The sequence below is a fragment of the Mus musculus genome, chromosome 12, assembly GCF_000001635.26.
Source record: "Mus musculus strain C57BL/6J chromosome 12, GRCm38.p6 C57BL/6J".
In the NCBI taxonomy this organism is placed as follows: domain Eukaryota; kingdom Metazoa; phylum Chordata; class Mammalia; order Rodentia; family Muridae; genus Mus; species Mus musculus.
Window position 1 is genome coordinate 80,789,227 of NC_000078.6, and position 25,204 is coordinate 80,814,430.

At 42.0% G+C, this 25,204-nt stretch overlaps 1 protein-coding gene across 2 annotated transcripts in view; it reads left to right on the top strand.

Moving 5' to 3' along the window:
- Window positions 1–1,305: 1,305 nt before the first annotated feature.
- Susd6 (sushi domain containing 6) overlaps window positions 1,306–25,204 on the top strand; it is a 90,302-nt gene continuing 66,403 nt past the window's right edge. For both annotated transcript variants that reach the window (NM_001242419.1, NM_178682.4), the window contains exon 1: window positions 1,306–1,589. The gene's annotated coding sequence lies outside the window, so the exon portion shown is untranslated. The remainder of the gene's footprint in view (window positions 1,590–25,204) is intronic.

Genomic DNA, 25,204 nt, shown 5'->3' on the forward strand with positions numbered 1-25,204 from the left:
GGAGGAAGAGGAAGAAGAAGAGGAGGAGGAGGAGAACTGAGAAGAAGAAGAAGAAAGAAGAGGAAGAGGAAGAAGAAGAAGAGGAGGAGGAGGAGAACGAAGAAGAAGAAGAAGAAGAAGAAGAAGAAGAAGAAGAAGAAGAAAAAGAAGAAGAAGAAGAAACAAAAAACTCCAGTAGATCCTAGGTAGGGCACTTGCACAGATAAAAGAAAAGGCTGGGCATGGTGGGGCACACCTTTAATCCCAGCACTTGGGAGGCAGAGGCAGTCGGATCTCTGAGTTCGAGGTCAGCCTGGTCTACAGAGTGAGTTCCAGGACAACCAAGGCTACACAGAGAAACCCTGTCTCGAAATAAATAAATAAATAAATAAATAAATAAATAAATAGAAATAAAAAGAAAGAAAGAAAAAAAAAAGAAAAGGCTAACAGGCCTTCTTAATTTATGAGTCACTGATTTTCAAGGAGTGCTTCAACATTTATTGAGCACCTCTAAGACAGGCCAAGTACCTAGTACCAAGTACCTAGGCACAAAGAGATAGTTCCTACTGTCATATGGCCACCCCTCTGTAGTGAGAGTCACTGTTAAATGGATGCAGCTGACCAGTGCTCAATTTGCTCACCTAAGACGCGCTTGAAAGCAATTCAAGGAGGCTCAGAAGCAGAGCAAAAAGCTAGGGGCCAAGCCTGCAGCTCTAGGTTCCCCAGGCCTCGCTGGAATGTCAGTTTCCTCCATTTAAGATCTGCCAGGTGTTTTTGAGTGCGCAGAAATAGCACTCAGGGACACCCATTAAAAAGATTCCTGAAGCCCACCCCAGCGTTATAGAATCAGAATGGCCTGATCTACATTTCCACCCCCACCTAACCCCCTCGGGACACTTTTGAGATAGTTAAGTTACACACCCTAACCTAGAGTACAGCTTAATAGGGAGATAATAACCTGCTTTGAAGATAGGTCAGGCAAGCGATTCAAGACCTAAATGGGCGACGTGTGTAGAAGAGGCTCTTAAACAACAGTATACTTCCTTGCAAATGACAGTAATTAAAACATCCAAATAATAACCAAACAATAACAGTAAAAGAACCGGAGGGCCCTCTAGGAAGGTGGCTTAACTAGAGTATTACAGCCAGAGCAGTTCGAGTGACTGTCTCTTTAAGGTTCCCTCCCCCCGCCGCCAGGGGCGTGTCAGACAAGGTCAGAGGCGCGTGCGCGTGACTCCTCGGGGCGGTCGCAGCGGCGCGACGCCTGCGCTTGTTGCGTGCGTGCCTGACCCCGCCCAGGCCTCGTCCCTGCCCTGCCCCCTCTGCGGGGCCTCCCCCGCCCGCGTCGTACAGCTGGGCCAGTGACGCTGGCGCAGCCGTCGCCACCGCCGCCGCGTTCCATCCTCAGGAGCCGGCCACCGCTCGCGTCCTCGTCCTCGTCCTCCTCCTTCGTCAGCGCCCGGCCGCGTGAGCCAGACCAGGGCACGCGAGGCGTCGCGGGGGACCCGACAGGGAGTGCAGGCAGGCGGGCGCGCTCAGCGGCGGAGCGGGTTCGGCGACGCGGGAGCTGCTAGCGCCCCCTTTCCCGGAGGTCTCGGCGCCGCTCCCGGGTGAGTTGTCACCGCCGCCCGGGCTGGAGGGGCCGGCTTTGTGTCAGCGGCGCGCGGGGCCGGTTGTCAGGGCACTGGCGGGCAAGCACTTCCTCAGGGACGCGGGCCTTCTGCGCGGCCGCCTGCTACCGCGCCGGCCGGTGTCAGCACTGCGAGCCGCGCGGGAGTAGCCGGGTCGGGCCGCTCCGAGGGCGGCGGCGTGGTTGTGCCGGTGCCCGAGAGCGGAGAGCAGATCGGGCTCGGTGGAGCGCGCTGCAAGGCGGAGGCCCTCCAGTCCAGCGAAGCCGCGGTTCCGCACGGCGGGACCGGCTTGGCCGAGGTGGGTTTCCTGAGGAAACCTTGCAGCCGCTCGCCTGTGCGCGGGAGCGTTCTGGAGCCCCAGCGCCTGGTCGCCTCTTCAGTCGCAAAAACTTTTCTTATTATGTGGGCTGAAACTTGCCGAACCCATTTCCTGTTTTGTTTCGGTTTTACTGTAACTACATATAGACTTTCTTACTTGTGAGACTGATGGTCCCTCCCGGGACAGCCACCATGGTGGAAAAACTTACCTGTAACGGAATTGGGAGGGCAGCAAGGCCGGGGATCCCAAAGAGGCATTAAGTTCATTGGGAACTTTACATTAGTTCAGCAGAGGCCCAATGTTGTTGCCACACACTTCTTTGGTGACAAGGTAGTGTGCTGCCCTTTGTTGCTCTTGTTGGTTGGGGTTCGAAGAGAGGTGCGGGGACATTATCCTTTTCAGTTAAGCCATGGGTATTTAGTCCTTTCTAGATCTGCAAGATCCGCAGTGACTTTCCACTTTTCACTGGTCAATCGGTTTTTGGTGTTAGAATCCCTTTGGTTAATAATAATAATAATAAAATCACACATACACACACACACACACACACACACACACACACACACACACTTTTGTGCTCTGGGAATTCTACACCCAGGCTGTCACCATCTAGTGGAGACTAGTAGAGACATGCCCTTGGCTTTGACTTCTTAGTTTTCTGAGCTTTGCATTTTTCATTAGATGCACATTCAAGTAGAAATGAGAACTGTCTTGAGTTGGGGGTGGGAGTGGATTCCTGTATTTCAATAAAGGAATCACTTCATAAGGTGGTGATACTGTGGAAAACTTGTTGAGGGTTTATTGTGTCCCAAGCTAAATTCATTTAGCGTGTGTGAGTTTGAGTGTGTGAACTTGTGCTGGTGTGGAGGTCAAAGAACAAACTGCAGGAGCCAGTTTTCTACCTCCCAGCAATTGAACTCTGGTGATCACGTCTGGTGCTTCTCCACTCTGAGCTATCACACTGGCCCAAGTTTCACTTTTGATCTCATGTAATAATATTTGAGGTAGGGCCGATATTATCCTTATTTTTTCAGTTGAGATGAAAGTTACACATGTTAAATAATGTAAGCCACAAATGTAAGTTCTGGAGTGTCTAGATTCTTCTCAAAACACCACTGTTTGAGGCTCTTTCTCTGATGATAAGCATCCCTAACTTGCTCCTGGAAGCCCAGTAATGGTAGGTTGCACAATACTAGTTCACTTTTTTTTTTAAATTTCATATCATACACAGCATATGCCAGTCGTTACCTGGTTTTATAGATACTGGGATGATTAAAACTGAAACCAGACAGATTTTCATGGTGCTCAACTTTTAATTTAGTTTATTTTGATTTATGGTGTTAGTTTTCATTACTGTTTGCTGCTTTTTGTTTGTTTTTTGTTTTTTCGAAACAGGGTTTCTCTGTATAGCCCTGGCTGTCCTGGAACTCACTTTGTAGACCAGGCTGGCCTCAAACTCAGAAATCCGCCTACCTCTGCCTCCCGAGTGCTGAGATTAAAGGTGTGAGCCACCATGCCTGGCTCACTGTTTGCTGCTTAAGGAACTTTGTACCCATTAAGTTTAAAAGGAAGAACAGTTATCAGTTCGAGACTGACCCTGTAGATGGGATTCCTGTCTACAGAGGGACTCTGGATATTGTAGTAGGAATGAGAGAGGAAAAAAATCCTCACCTTCTGCTATAGAAAAGGCTCAGGGTATGCAGTCCTGAGAGCAAGCCCACCAGGTGTCAGTTTGACTTGTTGAGTCCAGCTTCTCCAGAGCCAGCATTCAAGCTCACTGAAAAGAGAAAGCCAGGTAAAAAGGTCCTGCAGCCTGGTAGGTGGCAAGACCTCAGCACTCTGTGGTTTCCTGCCCGGTCTCCATGGTGTGGCGATTGAACTGGAGCACTTATGTAATGATGCATCTTCTGACAGGGGATTTCCTCCTCTACTGTGTCTGGGGCCTCGGTTCCTGCTTCACTGCTTCCTACACACACACACACACACACACACACACACACACACACACACACGAGAACACGTGCCCTCCAAAGGTACTAATTCACTTGGCTTCTAAAAGTAAGACTTTTTACAAGTTTATTATTACTAGTAAGCATTATTTTACACACATTATGTTTGTCCATTTCTCACATTAAAACTTGCTTTTGGTTGTGCATGTCTGTAATCAGTATTGGGGAGACCTGAGGTAGGGTCATGACTTCCAGCCAGCCTGGGTACACATACAGTGAAACCCTGTGCCAAAATCAGATGACAAAAAAACCAAAAACAAAGAAACCAAAAAACCCCCAACAACCAAAAGACACCCTTGACCACCAAAACATCCTTTACTCTCATATTTCTCCTGTGCTTTTTTTCTGTATTTTTAGCTCTCTTGACACCTGCTCACTACTGGTATCCTCTGTAGGCTTAGAGAAACAATAAAGTATCTTAAAATTTCAGTTAGGGAGCTGTGGAGATGGCTTAGTGATTGAGTGCTTGCTGTTCAATGTCCAAATTCCGAGGACTGGAATTTGTTTTTTAGCACCCAGCCAGTTCACAGCCATTCATAACTTCACAGTTTTAGGGTACTTGATGCCCTTTTCTGGGCTGAATGCACACAGACACCTGTGCATAATCATTAAAATCTTAAAATATTTGTTGAGACTGGGCATGGTGGCAGATGCCTTTATTCCAGCATTGGGAGGCAGAGGCAGAGTTCAAGGCCAGTTTGAACATAGTGAGTTCTAGGACAGCCAGTACTAAAAAGTGAGACCTTGTGTAAAAACCAAGAGAAAAGTTAAAGATTCACCGGGGAACATGATTTTCCTCATTTCAGTACCAACCAGGTGATTTGGGAGAATAAAGTAGAACCTCTGCTGGCAGTGAAGGAAAGCCAAAGAACACGGTGGGTGCTTGCTTGTGTTTTACCTTGCTTTCCCCTTTACCAAGTGATAGTTCATGAGAGGAAGTGGTGGTCCAGATAGCCCACTGTCTGCCACACATAAAACATTTTACTGAGCTCTTGGATTGGCATGTGATCTAGTTGGAGCTGATGAACAAAATTCATTTTCCTTCCTCTATCTGCCTTGAACTCATGGGATTCCTGCTGGGAACATTCTCTCAAGTAGTAGGAGAATGGAGGAAAAAAGTGATAAAGGAAACACACACACACACTTTAAAAGCAAGAATTGCTGTGTTGCAGAGTTGAATGTGAAGATTATGATATTTGGGTTAAGGGCAAACATTGAAACAAAATATGTGACAAGAAATTCTTTTGGTTTCTTTGAAGATTCTATCTATGCCGAGATCACTCTCAGTCTCAGTCCATTTTCTGTTATTGTAACAAAAAAACCTGAGATGTGGTAAATCATTAAGAAGGGAAGCTTAGCTGGGCGGTGGCGCATGCCTTTAATCCCAGCACTTGGGAGGCAGAGGCAGGCAGATTTCTGAGTTCGAGGCCAGCCTGGTCTACAGCAGATTGAGTTCCAGGACAGCCAAGGCTACACAGAGGAAAACCTGTCTCGAAAAAAAAAAAAAAGAAGGGAAGCTTATTTGGCTCACAGCAAGTTGAAGAGCTTGGCACCAGTGTCTTACATCATAACATGGCACAGGGTATCACATGGTAAAATCTTGGCAACTGCTAATGTATCCATCCACCTTCTAGTCCTACCTCCAAATAGAATATGAATACATGAATTTGAGGATTTTCTAATACCTGGACTTTTAGGACAGGTTCAAACCATGGAGTGAAGAGGAAGGAGGACCTTAAATTCAAGGTTTGCTTGTGCTACTTAGTGAGTCCTTGTTTCCAAAACAAACAAAAAGCCAATCAAAGCCAGAATATCTACATATGTAATAACATTGAGTCTTCACCTAGTTGAATGGTTTTTAGAAAATTCATGCTCATAGGTATATGAGCACATTGTAGGATGCTTAAAAAAGTTAAAGCAGTGACAAATACTGTGGTTTATGTGGGAGGCGGTAGCTTGCTGATGGGAAGGAAGAATGCAGATTAGGATCTTGAGACCCAGGAAGCAGTCAGGCAAAACTTGAGGTGGCAGACCTTGGATATGAAAATCTATTTTCTACATCATGGCTAAGATTCAAGTAAGTAGAAATTGTTTCTTTGGTTGATGTATGCTCTGGAGTGTTACCCTGTAAAAAGTCTTTTATGTGAGAAAGGAGTCTGGCAGGCACCTGTCATCTTCCAGCCTCGTATCTGTGCTTGTCTGCCCCCTTTAATCTTGGGGGTGGGAGCTGGAAACCAGCTGGAAACCTTTGCTCTTTTGTCTTCTGGTTCTCAGCTGAGTCTAGAGGTCTCCAGAATCTGATAGATCTGGAAGTAGTGTTGAGCTGGGTTGCTGTTGCTCTGAAAGGCTAGCTGCTACTCCCAAGGTGGAGGGACAGTTGAGTCTGTGAAGGTACTGGGTTTAAGAGTAGCAGGGAGTACAGCAGTTGCAGTGAGAACTGAGTGGGGTTTCAGACTCTTGTGTTATCTATGATGTGTCTCCCTTGCCAAAAATTCATGAAGTACTTCCAAAACAGGATCTTAGTGAAGCATTCTCAAGCAGAAACAGATACACTTGCTTGTTAATGTGACCAGTGTTGAGAGAGCTCTAAAATTACCTGGTAGCTGTGTGCCCTGATACACCCCCTCCAGAGTAGCAGTTGGTACAAGTGTTTTGTTTTTACTTTTTGTGACTTGGGAAATTAGCCTGGGATTCTTCATGACAGCAGCAGAGTCAGTGCTTGTGCAGACGGACAGTTCTTTATTACTTGGCTCTTTTATGTTGAAAAGAAAATAGTTGAGGATTCTTTTTTCCTCTAGTTGGAGAGTAGGAGCAAAACCTCAAGAGAAGAGATTTGAATAGGGACTCTTCCAAACTTCCTTTTCCTACCAACTTTTCTCCAGGAGGGACATGTATCTCATCTGCCCAAATCCAAATTACCACCAGCAGTGACATGCCTGTGTATCCACAGAAGTTTAAGATTAGAGTGGAGTTATCTTTTTTTTTGTTTTTGTTTTTCGAGACAGGTTTTCCTCTGTGTAGCCCTGGCTGTCCTGGAACTCACTCTGCTGTAGACCAGGCTGGCCTCAAACTCAGAAATTCGCCTGCCTCTGCCTCCCAAGTGCTGGGATTAAAGGCGTGCACCACCACTGCCTGGCAGAGTTTCCTCTAGACTTTGCTGAAGTTCTCTTTGGCTGAGCTAGGTTTTGACTTTTGATTAGGCTATGAATGAGAGTGCCTTCTGGGCATTCCGTTAGTCCAGTTCTTCTCTGGGCTGCTCTCTGAAGATCTCTGAGAACTTAGTGGATGGAATTCTGAAAAAGGGAACCAAGAAAGTGGGTTGCTTATTTTCATCTTAAATTGTAATTGTCTCTGCAGACTGCTTGAGGGAAGATTGAGGGGTATTTTTTCTTTAATTGCCATTAAAGTGAGAGAAGATTGCAGACAGATTAGAATATACAAGTCAAAATAAAATAATTATTGTGGGGCTGGTGAGATGGCTCAGTGGGTAAGAGCACTGACTGCTTTTCTGAAGGTCCTGAGTTCAAATTCCAGCAACCACATGGTGGTTCACAACCACCCATAATGAGATCTGATGCCCTCTTCTGGTGCGTCTGGAGCAAGTAGGGCAACCAGAGTAAGCAGAGGTCCTAAAAATTCAATCCCCAACAACCACATGAAGGCTCACAACCATGCGTTCAGTTACAGTGTACCCATATACATTCAATAAATAAATAAATAAATAAATAAATAAATATTGTGTAACCTAACTTATCTTTTCTGTGTATTCTGTATATTCTGTTTCTTCCGTCTTTTCTGGTATACCCTAAACATCTTGTTTTGAATTTTGTTTTTTTTTTCCCAGCATTATTCCATAAGCATTTTCCTATGACTCATCCTTAATAGATCAAATGGCTTCATATGGTAATATATATATATATATGTATATACACACACACACACACACACACACACACACACACACACACACATATATATATATAAGTTTACTCAGGGAGATTTTTTTTGGCATTTAGCATTTTACTTTGTCAATAATGCCTTTTTAAAGAAATAGTTTTGTTGGCTTATAATTTGTATATCATAAAAATTCACCTATGTGGTTTCTTTTACTTAGCATGCTTTTGAGGTTTGAGCATGTATCTGTGCTTTATTCTGTTTATTACTGAATAATATTTCTTTGTATAGATGTACCATTTTTAAATTTTTTCTTATTTTTTGAGACAAGGGCCCACTATGTAGCTCAGGCTGTCCTGGAAATCAGTATATAGACCAGGCTGGCCTTGAATTCACAGAGCTCTATCTGCCTCTGCTTCCTGAGTGCTGGGATTAAAGGTGTATGCCACCATACCCAGTCTATACATTAATTGATAGATATTTGCATAAACAATGCAGCTGTTTTTAGTATATTTGCGGGGTTGAATAAGATCACACCAATCCAATTTTAGACTATTCTCACCTACTTTGTTTGTATGCTTACCTACTCAGACATTTCGTGGTATTGTAATTGTGATATGTATATGTAGTCTTTAGTAACTGGCTTCTTTCACTTCCAGTTACTTTTTTTTTTCTTTTTAATGTGTGTGGGTGTTTTTGCCTGTGTACTGTGTTCATACAGTACTCCCAGAGGCCAGAAGATGGTGTTATATCTCCTGGGGCTGGAGTTACAATCAATTGTGGGCTACCTTGTGGGTGATGGGAATAGAACTAGAGTCCTCTGGAAGAACAACTGATGTTCTTAACTGCTGAGCTGTCTCTCCAGCCCCATTTACTATTGTTAAGATTTATTGCTTTTGGAGCATTTGCTGGCTTCAGTCCCAGTTTATTTATTTCCTTTATACCTTACTTATCAGCTGATAGATATTTGCATTGCTTTCCTTTTGGGTTTTGAACAATGTTGCCAAGAACATTGTTTGTTTCTTTGTTTTTGTTTTGTTTGTTTTAAATACAGTCATGTATTCTAGTCTGGCTTTGAGGTGGTCCTGCTTCAACCTCCCAAGTGCTGGGATTATAGCCATGTGACACCACAGTCAACTAAAAACATTTTTGTGTAAGTTTTTGTGTGGATGTGTGTTTTCATTTCTTGGGGCTTTTCATTATTAAATGTGATCTGTAGTTCTCAGAAGTTTTTCCTTTCCTTGTAAAAATTGTCCTGCAGTTCTGTGTACCTGCTGGGGAGAAAAACCTCAAGATAGGGGAAGATGGCTATGAGAGAATGTACAAATCTGAGGAACTGAGCTCTTTAGAGCAGCTTTCACTGCCCTCAGACAGGTGGACTGGCTACAGCTGAGTTCAGGCTAGACACCAGAAGGAGCAGATGGTGCTGCTGAGAGTGTCATTTCCTCTATGGGATTTAATCTGAGCATTTACATCAAACCAGCCACCTTACTGGAATAATGTAATGGCTTCTCTCTCCTTTCACCCTTGTCCTAATTGGAACTAGCCTTCATTATCAACAGCAGGTTTTGCTCTTCTTGTTTCTAGATCATTATAAAAAGCTCTTGAAACTGCACACTTACAGGTCACCTTGTTGTTTTATCAGAGTGTCAAGACAGTTTCTTTCTAGAGAAACAGAGGGAAGACAAAATGGGGTACTTCAGTTAGCCATCTCTTGGTTCCTGTATCTGGAACCAAGCCAAAGTGAGTCCTGGAAAGTTCTTTAGATGTGTGTGTATAAATATTTATGACTATAGCTATCTATAACTTACCTGGTAGAGTTCATTGACTAAAATGTTGGGATTTGAAGTAGGTCCTATTGTTAATACAAATTCTATTTCCAAATTCTAGAGTTTCAAGAGGCCCAATGAGGAGTCAAATTATTTTTAATTTGATTTTTTTTTTTTGAGACAAAGTATTTATTTCTAGCTGTCGGGAACTCACTATGTAAATTAGGCTGGCCTAGAATTCTCAGAGATTCACTTGTCTATTTTTTTAAAGATTTATTTATTTATTTTATGTATATGAGTGCTCTATTTTCATGAACATCAACAGTGGGAATCAGATTCTGTTATAGATGGTTGTGAGCCATTATGTGGTTGCTGGGAATTGAGGTTAGGAACCTCTGGAAGAGCAACCAAAGCACTTAAATCTCTGAGCCATCTCTTCAGCCCCCGCCTATCTTTCTTTTTCTCTCTCTCTCCTTCCTTCCTTCCTTCCTTCCTTCCTTCCTTCCTTCCTTCCCTCCCTCCCTCCCTCCCTCCCTCCCTCCCTCCCTCCCTCCCTCCCTCCCTCCCTCCTTCCTTCCTTCCTTCCTTCCTTCCTTCCTTCTTGTTTGGTTTGTTGTTGTTCCAAACAGGGTTTCTCTGTGTAACAGCTCTGGCTGTCCTGGAATTGGCTTTGTAGACCAGGTTGGTCTTGAACTCACAGAAATGCCCCTGCATGGGCCTCCCGAGTGCTGGGATTAAAGATGTGCATCACCATGCCTGGCCTCCCACCTGCCTTTTTAATCTACCTGCACTGTTGGGATTAAAGGTGTGTGCCACCACACCGGCATACAATTTTTGTCTGTAGATAGGTTTCTGGATTCCATCTGATTCTTGTGCAACAAACAAGTATATGAAGAGAAACTGTAGGTTCATTAAAGTTGAAAGACTTGGACTTTGAATTCTGAGATCCTCTTTACCTCTTATAGAAAAGAGAAATGAGAACTGGAGGCTTAAGGATCAGTAAAGAAGCCAAGTTCCCACCTCAGTAAGATCACCTTGTCTCTTTGTTCTTGCTCTCCTTGGGCCCCTGTTTACAAAGTATATTGGGTTCTCAGCCAGGTTTCTGATTCATTATTTTGTTTTGTCCTGAATAAACTTATGTTTTTCCATGGTATGTTGTTGTTTTGAGACAGGATATGCTTATGGTACTAGGGATAAAACCCAGGGCTTCATGAATGCCGACAAACATTCTATCATCTGAACTACCCTAGCATCTGCAGTAGTGAGCAACAAAGGGGGATGTGTCTTTACAGTGTTTGAAGGAATACTTTAAAAAAGAGAACATTTTTATCTGTGTGAGGAATACTTTAAAAAAGACAATTTTTATTTATTTATTTGTGCATGCTTGCGTGCATGAGTGCGTGTGCACACATGTAGCGTGCTTACTTGAGTGCAGGCACCCATAGAGGCCAGAAAGGGATGTTGGAATCTCTGGCCCTGGATTACAGGTGGTTGTGAGCCATCCAATGTGGTTGCTGGGGATCATTCTCTGGTGCTCTGCAAGAGCAGTACACACTCTTAACTCCTGAGTCATCTCTCCAGCCCTAGGGAATACTTTTCTTAAAATGGGTAGAGTTGCATGACAACTAGGCTTCTTAACTTTTTTCCCCCTCTGTGCTGTGCCTTCTTCCTTCCTTCCTTCCTTCCTTCCTTCCTTTCTTTCTTTCTTTCTTTCTTTCTTTCTTTCTTTCTTTCTTTCTTTTTTCTTTTTTCTTTTTTTTTTTCCCTATGATTCAAAAATGTCTCTTGACTCCAGGCTACTGGATTGTCTCCTGTTGTTTTATTTTCCTTAGGTCATCCAGGTGAGACAGTGGCAGGTGCTGTTAGCATCCTAGATATGGTGGAATTACTTGAAGACTGGGAGACAGTAGTCATCTGATGAATCCTATACCCTCTCCTCTTTATTACCTGTTTTGTCTCCCCACCCTAATCCCTTCCTCCTGTTATCTGACAACCCCTTCATAGCTGTGGGTTTGACTTCCTTGGGCTTACTGTATATGCAGTCAGTCATCCACTTAAAGGCAATGTGAACACACATCTGAAACTGTATGTCTCTAGTCAGTTAGGAAAGAAACAGCTCATATATTTTCATTTTTCCCTATCCCTGAAAGCTAGTGAACAATGTTTTGTATTTGGTGGGTGCTGTTGTTTTGGTTGGTGTTCTGACAGCATTTTTAGACCATTAGTGAATGATATGCTGGCTGGTTATTTCTCATCCTCCTTTAGGTATGCCATCTGCTGTAGGAAGGCCACCTTCCTCCTTGTTTACTCCTATGGGGGATTTTGCTTGTTACACAGCAGTATAGCAAGAAAAACAGGCTCCGGGTTTCATAAAAATTCATTGACTCATCTTTTTTCCTGTTTACGTGTACCCTCAAGTTAGGATAATTTATGAATGGATAATCAGCTTGGGACTGGTAAGAGGCAGGTATAGTTACTGCAGAAACCAAGAAGTAAATCTTGGTATTTATTTGGCATGTAGTGAATACATGGTTGGATACATTATATACATTTTGTTTATTTGTTTTGAGACAGGGTCTCACTGTGTAGCTACTATGTAGCCCTGGCCATTCTGGAGTTCACTGTGTAGACCAAGCTGGCCTTAAACTCACAGAGACCCTCCAGCCTCTGCCTCCAAAGTGCTGGGGTTAAAAATATACTCCACTATGCCTGGCTTGTTTCTGTTTTCTTTCTTTTTTGTTTTTGTTGTTTTGTTTTGTTTTTTGAGACAGGGTTTCTCTGTGTAACCTTGCCTGTCCTGGAACTCCCTCTGTAGACCAGTGCTGGAATTGAAGGCAAATGCCACCACTGCCTGGCTTTGATTGCTTTTTTTTCTTTGTTGTTGTTTTGTTTTGTTTTGTTTTGTTTTTATTTTTGAGACAGGGTCTCACTATATAGCTCATTCAGCAAGGGCAATCAAAACAAACTTTAGGGGGCTGGAGAGATGGCTTATCAGTTAAGCGTACTGGCTGATCTTCCAGAGGACCTGAGTTAGATTCACAGCACCTACCTGGTGGCTCATAACCATCTGTAACTCCAGTCCGATGGGTCTAAAATCCTCTTCTAACCTCTGCGGGCACCAGGCACATACAATCATGGGACTAAAACTATCAATCCTGCCCTAAAACTAATGTATACATTTGTTTTTGCAGCTTGGAGGAATAAATATATCCAGCATAGAGTGTGAATTCAGTTGTAGATAAGGAAATAGCTAATACGGGGTGACTTGTTTCTTTGTTCTTTAGAAATGAATAATTTTGTTGGTGCTTCTCATTATCCCATGAATGCTTGTCTAAAAGTACATGTTTATTTTTAGGAATATAGGTAGAGAGTGGTAGCATGAGCAGATGTCAGAGCCATTGGTGGCAGCTTTAGGGATGATATAGAGAGGGTGGTGCAAAGGTGACAAGGAATTTTTTAAGTAATGTGTTTAAACTCATGTGTTAATTATACAAGAATTTATTAAGTGCCCTCTCCCAGATTCTTTGCAGCACATTTTAACACTTAAAGATGCATTATTTGAGTTGTTCGCTAGTGTTCTAGTTAGTCTTTTCTTACACATTTCAAACCCCTTCAATGTGCTTTAAATTTCTCCTCTTTACAGTATGTGCTAGACATCTATATTAACATATATAGCAGCAAAACAGGCAAAAATTTCTGCATTTTACAGGTTCTCACATAAGACATTTCATATAAAATATATGTGCCCTCCCTAATCTTGGGGGTTCTTCGTCTGTGGATTCAGGTAACCTTGCACTGACAGTTTGGAGGGAGGGAAAAAAATGTATCTGCATTGGCCAACATGTAGACTTTTTTCTTGTAACTCTAAACAATACAGCCTGACAATTATTTGCACAGCATTAGGACTTACAAGTAATCTAGAGATGATTTAATGTATATAAGAAGGTATTTGTAAGTAACTACTGTGCTGTTTTTAAATAAGGTACTTGAATATCCTCAGATTTTGGTATCCACGGGTGTCTTGGAACCAATAATCTTTGACTACCAAGGAATAGCTGTACTTAAATTTTAGTTCTGGTATACAAATGGGAAAAGTAAAACCTTTGACAATGAGTTGACATTTTTTAAAAATATTTTATGTGTATGAGTATTTTACCTACATGTGTATATATATGTGTCACATGTATGTGTTGGGCCCTCAGAGATATAAAGAGGGCATTGGATTCCCCTGGAACTGGAGGGAAATTAAAGATGGTTGTAAGCTGCCATGTGGTTCCTGGGAATCAAACCTAGGTCATCTTCTGTAAGAGCAGCAGTATTCATAACCCTTGACCATCTCTCCACCCCACCCCCTTCCCTGAAGGCATTCCGCAGCTACTGTACTGAGCTCATGCTGGGAAATGGAAACTTCCAGGGATTTTAGATCCATAACACTTACTTGCTGAGTAACAGCCGTGTAATAGCAGTATCTCCTTTGTTGTTCCCCTTGCTCAGCACAGAAGTCCTAAACTCAGTATGTTTTTTATACTGATGGGACAAAAATTCAAATATGAGGACTGGGAGGTGGCCCAACATGTTGGACAGTTCAAAACTGCTTGTAATTTCAGCTCTAGGGTGATCTAGCACTGATACTCAGGCATGTACATACCTGTGCCCCATCCCCAACACAAACACAGCACACAGATAAACACTAAAAATGGTGAAAATAAAATTTAAAATTGTGAATATGTGTATAGTTTGAAAAAGCAGCTGTAATATCCTTAGGAAGAGTGTTTCCATATAATATAAAGGTTTTATTTTTATTTTTATTTTTTTGGAGGAGGAGGAAAGTCCCCAGAGACAGAAATACTGTCTCAAAATCTATGTGGTTGACAGATCAAATAGGAATAAAACAAAGCAGAAATTCTGAGCTTATTGGTTCCAAACACTTTTTGAGTGGCTCAGCAAGCTCACCCCAATTAGGTATGTTGATCCCTTGGTTCTAACTGTCCCTTTGCAGTCATCTGATTGACTCCTCAGCCTGGTGGTGTTTCCAAGCTTGAGGGCTTTTGAAGATACTTCCTTCCCTTTGATGTTACCAGAAGGAAATCAGCTTGGTCTCTGATGATAAACTATTGTCCTATTGTTTCCAGAGATGAGACTGTGCAAGGACATTATAGAAGAATAATATTCTAGGTCGTGGCAGCCTAGAATAGAAAAGAATATGGAGTGCCAGCGTTCTTGGACCAGAGATGTAATTGGGCAGCCTGCCTGCTTTTTCCATTTAGTTGGGAAAGTGGAGGAGTAAAACTGGCCATGGGCCAGGCGCATTTTCCCTATTCCTCTGTCCTTTGAGAATGACAGTTGTTTTAGAAGAGAGTCCTTAGGAGGAGGCAGCAGAGAAGCTAGTAGGCTTAGAGCAACCTTGCTTCAGTCTCAGCTTTTCTGCTTCCCAGCTATATGACCTGGAACAAATTGAACTTTGATTTTCAGGGTTTTTAACATTTGTTTAGATGAGGTCTCACTATGTAGTAGCCCGCCCAGGCTAGTCTCAAACTCTTGGCATTCTTCCTGCCTTAGCTTTCCTAATTCTGAGGTTATAGGCATTCATCCCTATGCCTAGCTGATCCTTCAGTTTTGTGGTTAGTTTTGAAATAAAACCAATGTTAATGTGATCTCTAGAAAGGTACCTTATTAACATATTAATGATTACCTAGGGAGAGAACTCTAGGTCATAAAGATAAGAGAAACAATAATTTAATCTTCCTTTTTTCTCTCTCTTTTTGAGACAAGTCTCTCTGTGTGTAACTCTGACACTCTTAGAATTTGCTGTATAGATGAGGCTGGCCTCAAACTCACAAAGCTTGCCTTTACCTCCAGAGGGATGGGATTAAAAGCATGTACCACCATTCTTGGCTAAACTATAACTTTTTTTGTTTGTTTTTGTTTTTTGAGACAGGGTTTCTCTGTGTAGCCCTGGCTGTCCTAGAACTCACTCTGTAGACCAGGCTGGCCTCGAACTCAGCAATCTGCCTGCCTCTGCCTCCCAAATGCTGGGATTAAAGGCATGCGCCACCACTGCCCTGGAAACTAACTTCTTAAACTACTTTTCTGTGTTACTTGGATTTTATACTAGTGGTATGTATAACTTGAATAACGTATTAAAACCACATTTAATAAAATTGATATGAGAATCAAAAGGACATATTTAAAGCAGAAGGCACAGTCCTGATAACTAAAAGATATTCGAATAGCAGTTTGGGAAAGATATGATAAAAGTAACGGGCCCTTGCTGTCTTAGTGTTAGTTTTCTGAGTACATAGCTATGGGTAAGTCTTTTTGCTAAGCCTCAGCTTCTTCAACTGAAAGTAGAAGTTAACAATTGCATGTACTGTAGGCTGTGGGTTTTGAGGGTTATATGAAGTGAGAAATGTAAAGTGCCTAGACCGGTATCTAGCACGTGGGAAGTTTTCAGCTAATAATGTTGGTGTTGCCAGCTCTTATTCTCATGCTTATGGGTTAAAGCAAGGTGGGAATTACACTTTAAAGTTACTGAAGTGAGACACAGAATGAATAGGTGACTGCCTCCCTTCTTCACATTCTCCCTCTCTATTTTTCCTCCTCCTCTTTTCTTTTTTCTCTACCCCCCCCTTTCCTTTTCTTTTATGCTAGGACCTTGTTACATAGCCACCACACCTAGCATCATGCTAAGGGGGCTTGGGTTACAGCAGAAATAGCATTGATACCTATGTGATTGGTGTCTGAAAACACCTGCTCTATCAGTGTAGCCTCTAGCAAACGGGAGGTGTCTGCTCAGTAGTGGCCAGGACTGTGGACAGTGCCATAGCAGAGCACCATTGGTCTGTCCTGAGGAGTTAACATGACTCAAGTTTGGTCAATTTTGGATCCTATTTTTTTCCCCCACTTTCTGTGGCAGATGGGCCACAGAATTACAGAAGGGTAGGGCTTGTTTCCCTCTCCTCATTTCCACATCTACTTTATTTGGTACATATCAGGCTATCATTGTCTTTGTTTGTAGCTCAAGTTTCTGACCTGTCAAGTTCAGAACATTCCAGTTTATCCTTCGCTGAAGTTGTTCTTGCTGCTGCAGGCCACACTACTGACTTGTGCTTACATTCATTTTTTTCTTTGTTCCAACAGGCCTGCATAGGACAGGTTGAGCTTCTCTAGTGGAAGACCTTTCTTTGAATCCCGTGATTATCTGTATATTGTTGGGGACTGTAAAGTTTTAAGGGGCTACCCTTGAGGTACCCACTTTTTCATACTCGAGGCTATCCAGGTTTCTGTACCTCTTTAGACAAGTATCCTTTTGTCTTGGATCTAGGAGGATGTTAAAACCTCATGAAGGAGAACCTCTTAACTGGTAGCTAATTTCAAAATAAGAATTGTCTGTGGAGAAGCACCCTCTTACCTCTTTGTTGAAAGTCCCTTTAAAGCATAAGCTGCTTAGGATTTGTATTAATTTTTCTCTAGTATTGATCCGGGTTTTGAAGATAGTTTGTTTTTAAGGGTGATGACTAAAAATTTTGGACAAAGTTCTTATAAAAGAACTAGGTTGTGGGTTTATTTCAAGGGCAATCATGGGTTTGCAGAGCAGCATCAGGGCACTAGGAAGAGACCTGACATGCTGTTTTGGAGCTGTCATCAAGGATGCCACCTTTTGGGAATCAAATTATAGGCAGTCCTTGATCTCTGAAAACTCATGTCTGGGTCTTATCAGAATTAACTAAGTGGGGACCAGTAAGATGGTTTGTAAGTAAGGTGCTTGCCACCTGAGTGCAATCCCTGGAACCCTCTTAAAGGTGGAAAGAGGGAACTGAGTCACATTGATTGTCCTTGGATATCCACATTCATGTCCCCTCTTACAAATAAATAAATAAATAAATAAATAAACATTAAAACTTTTTTTTTTTTAAAGAAATGAACCAGATTGTTTTTCTAACAAAAATGACTGATAAAATTAGTCTGTAAATGTGGGATTGTGGGACTCTCTTGTGCGTGGAGCTTTGGTCATATGTGACAGATCTGTTCTTATCATATAGAGGCTTAATGACTCTTCATTTCTATCCCTTCTAATTACTATCTTTTCCCAAATAGGTCATTTGTGGGAGGCAGGTGCAAAGTGACCAGAAGGTTGCTTTAGGAGTACAGAGATAACGTTACAGAGTGAAGTCACTCTTTTAGGCTGACTTTGGGATTTTCAAAGGTATAATACCTTGAGTGATTATATCTAAGTAGTGGAGTAAAGGAGGAAGGGAAGTCCCCTGGGGAGTAGGACAGGGCAGGGTGTGTTGGGTGGCACTGTGCTGGGTGTTTTATTTAGGCAAGCTTGTTTCACTTTATAGATCAGGATAGAAGCCTTAGCAATATGGAATACTGTAATTGACTGTGCTGGAGCTAGAACCAGATTTGCAGTGATTTCAGAGCTGGTGTTTCTTTCATGGTAGACAGAGTCTGTGGGATAGGAATATTGAAGTGCGGGATGAGCTGGAGAGGGAGACAATTATCTGGGGGGGGGCGGAGAGGGTAGAGGTAGGATCAAATAAGGGTGTTTGGAATTGGATTTAGATGAAGTGAATGGGAAGGAAAGACCAACAAAACCAGACTAAAGTAGAAAAAGAGAAGTTGGGGTGTATTTCTTGGGGTGAATGTGTACTATTGGAGGATAGTTCTCGTCTGAGGGATGTTCCCTAGGGTTTGCTTGAGGCATAAAGGACCAGATAGGGAAGGGCAGTTAAGCCCCTACCGAAAGCCTTTTGGTTCCTGTTATTTATTGACTGGCCTAAGCTCTGTAAAAGGCAACTCCCATTTCAATTAGCAAGGCAGCATTATATGCATCTGAAACATCTATGGATCCCCATTTGGCCTGATGGGAGGGCCTGTATAATGTCTCATTACATTAGCCTGGCTCCCTACTGCTTCAGAGGTCATTTGTGCAGGGGGCAATACTGACATTTCCCTCTGAGTGACCTCTGGCTGCTCCCTTCCCTTTCAGGAATGAGTTGGAGTCTGGCTTGGGAATAGTACCCCTCTTGTCTGTTCTCAAGTTAGGAATGCCCAGGAATGTTGATTCCTGTTTGTTGCCCATCCTCTGGCTACAGGGCTGGAGTTGTTCTGTTCATAGCCTGACAGCTGTGTAGTCAGTCTGATTTAACATGGATTTATTGAGTTTCTGCTAGTGGGGGTGGGAGTGGAGGTGGGAGGATATTCACAGATGGTGGAGACAGGTCCCTGACCTAAGGAGGGGGATTGCTGTGTATTCAGTTCCTATCCTTTGGCTAGTGGTTTTTCCTTTTAGCAGGATCTAATTTAACATGGTTATTATGAGGTTTGAATTAATAGATATAGTGGACTAAGACACATTCAAAAGGGTGAAGTCCCAAATTTATACAGAACTAAATTAATACTATAAGGTAAGATGATACAAAAGGCTTAGCATGTATAGAACAGTGCTTTTGTTTTGTTTTGAGTCCACATTTTGACATGTTGCCCAAAGTGGCTTCAAACTTGCAGTACCATCAAGACTGGTTTTAAGTTCCTTATCCTTTTGTTTCACTCTACTGAATTCTGCAGGTATGTGCCATCATACTATTGAAAGCTTCCTTTGTGTCAAACATTGTTTTTACTGTTTTGTACATATTAACTTATCTTCCTAGCAACTTTGAAATTGTAACCATTTGGTATCTATTTTACAGTTTAAAGATTTTTTTTTTGTTAGTATTGGTTGTTGAGCCCAGAGTCTTCTGTATGCTAGGCAAATGCTCTACCACTGTGTTACATCTCTGAGACAGAGAGGCCCATTTGCATTATTCTTTATAGCTGAATATACTAACATTATCCTAATAAATGCTCTACCAACTATTATCTTCTTAGGACCACTACACTACATTAATTTACCAGAATTTTATTCAACTAATTTCATAACAGAAACTCTACTGTTATCATCAACATTCTTATGAATTTGAGCATCATATCCCCACTTCCATTATGATCAACTTATACATCTATGAAAAAACTTTTTGCCACTAACACTGCATATGAGGGTAGCTATAAACTTACTATATAACCAAGGATAGCTTTAAACTTCTGATTCTCCTGCTTCTTCCCTGCCAAGTGCTGGGATTACAGGTTTAGACCATCATGCCCTGCTTATGTAGTGTGGAGTATTAAAATCAGAGTTTTGTATGTGCTGAAATGCTCTACCAACTGAGCTACATCCCTAAACCTCCAGTTCTCTTTTGACTTTTTATTTTGACAAAGAGTCTCACTAAGTAGCCTAGATTGACCTTGATTCATTCTTACAGCCCAGGCAGGGCTTTGAACTTCCTCAGGCTCCCAGGTAGCTACTATAATAGGCCTGTGTCCCAAACCTGGCTTAAAAGAGGACTTAAAAATCTTGCCTGTACTGGCATAGCTTGTATCAGAGTCAGACTGTGAACTCTTGGCCACATGCTGTAGCCCCTGTAATAATCCAGTGAGCTCACACGTGGTGGAGATTTACTATTTGCTGGCACAGAGAGGCATAGCCTTGAAGTGAGTGCATTTTTACTCAGGTTACAAACAAGTGAAGAGACCCCAGCAACATGCTTTATGTTTAGACTTTTAAAGAAAACACCACTCCAAAACAAAACTACAAAACTTCTTCCCTCTTAGCCATTTCTATACAAGTTCTTATTAAGAATATCTGAATTGGATCATAACTATGCAGTGTATCTGTCTTTGGCAGCTAATTTCTAGAGAAATCAGGCTCATTAGAAAAGGCAAATGCTGATAGAGGCATATCTGTTAAGAGCTATTAGTATCTATGATTTTTCATTACATCCCCTTCATGTGTCAGTGCCTTTAATAAATGTACTATCTATGACTTAAAGTTACTGTCCATCTCATTTGCAGTTCAGGGAATTACTCATCTAGTGACTAATATTCCCAAGTCTTAAAAAGGCTTCAGAGCCCTTGTCATCTGAGGTGTGCTTTAAAATCACCTGCCCATATGATAACATGAACATAGAAAGGAAATTGTCTGGGTGGTGGTGGTAGTCTGTGCAAACAAGGAACTTTAGTATAAATAAGAGGTTCAAAAACAAGGAAGGCCTTGGGAGCTTCCATAATTTAACACTGTTCAAAAGCACAGACCATAGCAAGGAATGGTGGTATGGGATTTGAACTGGGCTGGTGGGCCACAACCCTTCCTTGTCCTCTCAACCCAAGGCATTGAGGATTTGAGCTGTTGGAGGTTGAGTCTCTTCCAGGAGTGACCAGTTACATGCTAGGACAGGGATGTCGTTAATGTTTCAGAGGAATGGGTAAGTGGGTGGAGGACAAGGCTGAGGCCGCACAGGCCACTAGAAAAGGGGGATTATTTTGGGAGAGGAAATGTGCCAAGTCAGAGGAGGAAATGGGGGGAGGGGAGGGTGGTGATGCAAGATATAATAGTACATGAGAATGCCATAATGAAACCCATTTAATAAATACTAAAACAGAACTGCAGGAAGATATAACCATAGACTCTAGCCTTTCCAGTCCCTCATGATAAGTAGGTCCCTGTCATCCATATGTTCAAGATTTCCTTTGCTCATTCAGAAGTGTCTGGCACCTCAGGAGGCTGCACAGCTGTATACAGCAGTCTGAACCATTGCTATAACTTCCTGTTTGTCTTCTTATGAAGGTTCCCCCTGATAATCTATCTGTATATTTATTTTAGATTTACTCTTTAAATGTGTATCTGTGTGTATATGAACATATATGTATGTGGTTGCCTGAGATTGCCAGAAGAGGGTGTTGGGCTCCCCTGGAACTGGAGTTAAGTATCTTGTGAGTTGTTTTACATCAGTGCTGTGAACTGAGCTCAGGTCCTCTAGAACAACAGCAAGTGCTCCTAACCCCTGAGCCATCTATTCAGCCCAGAAATAATGTTAACATTTAAAATCAATTACATGAAACAAATTTATACCTCTACCAAAATTGCATGCTTTGGGGTCAGACTGCTTAGTTTGAAGTCTCACCCCCACCTCTTTCAACCCCCACTGCTAGGTTTCCCTGCCTATAACCAGAGATAATAATAGCACTTAGGTCAGATAGTAAGTGTGAAGTGCTTAGTTTCGTACCCAACGAATAAGCAGTCAGATGCTAGTTATAATAATGATGGTGTTATTAGCTGGAGGGCTCATAATACTAGGATGGAATTACGATCACCTCAGTTATAGAAAAGGACAAAATGTCCCTTTCTCTATTGGAACCATGATTTTATAAAGGACAGATTGCCATCTCTAGGAGGCCTGATCCTGGAAAAGTCATATAGTAAGAGATATTCTTGGGTCACCTCCTAGATTAAGTTTTCTGAGGCCCTTGTGTGGAAGAATACAGTGTGATTGTTCTGGAGTGCTTGAATCTGTCACTGGTGGGAGGCAAGTTCTTGTTTAGAAAATGTCACCAAGTTATAACCAACACTTTGTTCTTCATTCAATCTGCTCTCTTTCCCCCTTATGTTTATTTAATAGTTAGAAAAGCACTGAAATGTACTTTTCCTATGTGAACATGCACATCTGAAACTTGTTTTTCCCAGATCTTGAAAATCTTTTAAAAATCACAGACGGAGGGCTAGCTTTGTTAGTAAAGTACTTGCTTAAATTAACACGCATGAAAACATGGGGTTTGATCCCCAGCACCACATAAAGCCTGGCCTGGTCATGGGTTCCTTTAAGCCTAGCACTTGGGAAGCAGATGCAGGTGGGTCTCTTTGAGTTTGAGGCCAGCCTGGTTTATGTAGCTAATTCCAGGACAGTCATCGTTACATAGAGAGACCCTGTCTTCCCTACAAAAAAAAAAAAGGAAAGGAAAAATAATTCAAGGTCATTTTCAGTTAAATACATGAAATCTGAAATATATACCTCAAAGAGCATAAGAGAAAAAAAGCCCTATAGGTAAGGCTTGTTTCAGACAAGGTCTTGCTGTGGCCTACTCTGGCCATGAACATTCATTCTTCCTGTCTTACTTATGTCCTGGCTCCCTCAGAGTCACCACTGTGAAAGGCTGTCATTCAGTTTTGGAAGCATTTTTTGGTCTTATATGTTGACTCTTGGTTCCTTGGTTTGTGCTCATTTTTCACACAGCAAGGCTGTAAGGAATTTTGGGTTCCTCATCTTTGCAGGAATCAGTCAGGACTCAGGGTTGGAAAATGTTGGGTTTTCTCCCTTGTTCTCACTAAATGCATTCTGGGAAGGCTCTGCCAAAAGGGGAAATTGATTGTGTAAGAAGGGCATTTCCCTTATTATAGCTTTCAAATTAAGATGCTTCCTTCTCCTTTCTCTTCTTCCCATAATCGGAGTTACCAGTAAAACGGTTGTGCAGGACTCTTGAGATGTGTTTGTCACAGTGTGATGGACAGAGGAGTTGCCTGAGCTTGTCCTTATCTTCTCATCGATCCCTATACACAGGAATTACAGGAAATCACAGCTAGCATATAAAACCGCAGACAGATGGGAAGGATGGAATGTGTAACCCCCATTCCCAGAAACAAGCAGAGTGCCGAGCTGACTGACCTTAGCATTTGGCATCTGTCAGCAGAGTCAAAGCATTGAGGTCTGAAGATAATGGCACCATCTGGGAATGGAAACCTTATCTTCCAGCTCTGCTCAGTACTCCTCCTCCTTCACAACCCTCCTTGTGCCATCGTCTGCAGGTTTCTGTCACCATTTTCCTTGCTAGGCCTTTTTGTAGTTGTTCTGACTGGCTTTGCATCTTGCTGTAGTTGTTCTGGCCGGAGTCAGTTAGCTCCCTTTCATGGTGCTTATCATCTCTGGGGATTAGGTAAAAGAATAAAAGCTGTTGTCAGGGTGTGACACCCCTATTCTTTCCTTCCTGTGTTCCTGGAGGGCCTCTAGCTGATGCTGTGGAATTAGATTAGGTCAGGTTTCTTGCTCAAGAACAGTTGTTTCCCACTGCCTGCTGACCCAAGGAGAAGTTTCCAAGCTGGCCTTACCTGAAGAGTCAATTGAATGCTAAATACTTTGTAAAATAACCAGAACTTGCCAGGTGGCAGAAACTGTGGAAATCAGTAAGAATTGTGCCTTAATCTGAGGATTTTAGAGTGCAATTTATTTTGTGTATCTTATATCTTGGGTATCCTAAGTTTCCGGGCTAATATCACTTATCAGTGAGTACATATTGTGAGAGTTCCTTTGTGATTGGGTTACCTCACTCAGGATGATGCCCCCCAGGTCCATCCATTTGCCTAGGAATTTCATAAATTCATTCTTTTTAATAGCTGAGTAGTACTCCATTGTGTAAATGTACCACATTTTCTGTATCCATTCCTCTGTTGAGGGGCATCTGGGTTCTTTCCAGCTTCTGGCTATTATAAATAAGGCTGCTATGAACATAGTGAAGCATGTGTCCTTCTTACCGGTTGGGACATCTTCTGGATATATGCCCAGGAGAGGTATTGCTGGATCCTGTCTTTGTTTCTTAATACTTTTTTATTACTGTTTTTAAGATATGGCATCATTATGTAGCTCAGGCTGGCCTCAAATATGTGATCCTCCTGTCTCAGCCTCCTGAGAGCTGGATTACAGCTATATACCATTGTTGCATTTTCCCAGCCATCAAAGCTTTTATGTCCAGCTTCCTGACTTTCCTTTAGAAGGCCCTCTTTGATTATCTTGGTTCAGAGTAATTTCTTTTTTCTCTTTTTGTTTTTCATTATTTTGTTCATAACTCATAAGTAGTTGTTGCTCATTCCTCGTTTTCATACTTTACAGTTCAACATTATTGCACCCACATAGAGTATTAAGATAGATATGCCTGCTTTGGTTGTTTGCTATCTGAATCTGCAGTCACCTTAACTCTGTTGAAAGTTCTGATGAGTTTGAGGTCTGTGCCTTCTATGTATTTTACAAACTATCTAGAGAAGACTGTTAGGAAATGATAAAACAGCAAACATGGGTCTTAACAGAATTTCAGGTGTTCTCAGAGGGTAGAGCAAGGATCGGGAGACTGGGTGCCATTTGGAGTTTTTAGGATATTGGGGACCAACACCTAAGAGAAACTGGCAAGAACAGGCACAGTATTACAAGTTTGTCCTACCTTGAGATTTTTCTAGAAGCTGAAAGGTTTGGGTAGAAAATACATTTATTTTAGATTGCTAGGAGCTCTTAGCAGGGGCCTCTATTTGCTCTAGTTCCTTTTTGTGGTGAATCACCCCAATAGAAGGTGTGAAAAAATGCTTAGTCACAGGGAAGTTTATAGTTCAAGGAACTAGATAGGAGTACCAATAAGCAGAGCTGTCAGACTAAGTAAGGATTTACGTATTTGTATTATTGACATTGAATTGCATTTATCTGGGTAGCTTGGAGATTTGAACTTGTTATACAAAGGCCTATGCTAGGTTTTTAACAACTAATAGAATCTTGCATAAAATTAAAAGTAGGCCGGGCGTGGTGGCAAACGCCTTTAATCCCAGCACTCGGGAGGCAGAGAAAGACTGATTTCTGAGTTCGAGGACAGCCAGGGCTACACAGAGAAACCCTGTCTCGAAAAACCAAAAAAAAAAAAAAAAATAAAATAAAAAAAAAATAAAAATAAATAAAATAAAATAAAAGTAGTACC